This window comes from Atta colombica, unplaced genomic scaffold (genome assembly GCF_001594045.1).
Source record: "Atta colombica isolate Treedump-2 unplaced genomic scaffold, Acol1.0 scaffold125, whole genome shotgun sequence".
Taxonomy (NCBI): Eukaryota; Metazoa; Arthropoda; class Insecta; order Hymenoptera; family Formicidae; genus Atta; species Atta colombica.
In genome coordinates this window covers 2,445,579-2,447,793 of record NW_017259212.1, presented here as the reverse complement: position 1 = coordinate 2,447,793, position 2,215 = coordinate 2,445,579, and positions in this window count along the sequence as shown.

Below are 2,215 nucleotides of genomic sequence, written 5' to 3'. Positions count from 1 at the left end.
TGATTGGAAATAGGATAAAATATGTTGCATTTTGATCTCTAAAATGATATGATAAAATAAGGAAAATTTATTTTCAACATAGAAAGATGTATAGATAGTTAGACAATTTAATAATAACTTTATATTTTTAAGCAATAATTTTAGTTTACGTTTTAGTTTGTGATCGCTAATTTAACAGTAAATCTTGCGCTATATGATATTTGCGATTGCTTTTCTCTTTAATCAGCATAGTAAAATCGATTTACTGCAAATTACTCAATAAATTATGAGGAATAAATCTGATATTGATATATAGTATACTTTTGTTTTGTACGCATATATTATTAACAATTTGATTATCAATGTAAAGAATTGAATTAAAGAAATCAATTGAAAGAAAAATTCGATGGGTCGTTTTATAACTAATAAGCGATCGTCAACTTCATCGTTTTTAAATATTGATTTAGACAGGATTTTATATAACTATTTCCGATTAATAAATTGAAATAATTGGCGAAACAGAAAGCAAATAGTGAAAATATAATTACGAGCGTAGAATTACAGGCATAATGTTCCACACTATCGATTACATGGTCGATGAATCGTCAATCGTATATAGTTAGCCACAATGTTGGTGTCATTACCAAAGCAACCACTCATTATCGAATGCTATTCTATGATTAATCGCCAATATAACCGGGAAATGAATGATGAAAGATAGACTAAATTTTTTTACGAATTCTTCTATTTACCATTTGAATCGTCATTATTATTCTTACTGAAACGATATATACATTCGCGTGAGAAAATACAACTCACGAAGCACGTTTTTATTTAACACATGCTATTTTCAGATCTTTCTAAATGTGTCACGGAAACTTTACGTAATGCAACAAATAACAAATGATGACAAATTATATACTATATAAAAAGATAAATTTACTTACTTTTAATTGACAAAAACAGTTGAATGTGCTACAAATGTATAATGAAGTAATAAATGTACCTAATGTCTATCGTTTTTCATTATGATGAATGTCTGTGCATGTCAATATTTAAGATTTTCTCACGTTTTTGAAAAGATTATAAAGAATATCCAGTCTTGTTAAATAGATTTTTTAAAAAGAATATTCTCGCTTTAGTGTTAGGCCATGAAACAAACCTGCAGTTTGATTCATTGTCTATTGCACCTTGCCGGTCAATCGCTGTCCTAGATGAATCATTATTGCACCCGGGATCATTATCCTTGATCGTTGGAAATAATTCGTTCGCATGTTTCGAAAGCTTCGACAATCCTCCCGAGTTATACGTTTTATATTGCTTAATGCATAGCTCCGAAGGCGCCAATCTAATTCATAAGCTTGAAGTACTCGGGTCGCTTTCATGATCGTGCATCAATGTCGTAAAGTAGATATGTGTACTAGTAAATGGCTCTATTGACGGTATTGTTTTAGGTTAATAATTTATAATAAATCTTTTATTTTGTTGAAAAGTTATTAATTTTTTTTATTACATCTTTATACCATTGGTATTCGCTAATTAATAGATATAAATTGAAATTGAAATTTTTAAGAGAAAAAGATAATTAAAACTAAATTACATATTTTTAGAAATGCATAAAGTAATCTACGGCATGAGATTTCGTGCAAAAAGTAGTGTAGGAAGAAGAGGATACCGAGAAACTGCCTATTATTCGAACAAACTGGTTTCTGCATTTCCGCGATTTAGCAAGCCTTATTATTTTGTAGTCAGGAAGATTTTGTTTTGAGTATCGTTAATCATTCTCGACTGCGAGAAGAAGAGAGATCTCCGGATGTTTTTCGTTAAGCTACGAGAGGTTACGAACACGTTATTCATCACTAGGTATTCATATCTTAATCTGTATCCTCATTAAGCTTAGAGATGCTGAAAATGAAATGGAACAGGTCGCATTAGATCTATTACTACTTTAAAAATTGATAGAAAGAAAATAATAAAATCCGTAAATTTGTTTCGGAATTATGCTCTCGTAGTGATTGCTTAGAAAATCGCTTCGTAACTACTAATTATCTTTTGAAAACGGAATTCTACGAGTAATCTAGTATTCGCGTCATGATAAGTAAGATGGTAATCAGTAGAAACGTGAAAGTAGTCATACTAAATCGTACATATTAAGTCGATACTTGGATTATATCAGTAATGTTCTGTGTGTATTTACTAGCGATATGGTGATAGTTGCTGTTGCAACTTCAGTCAT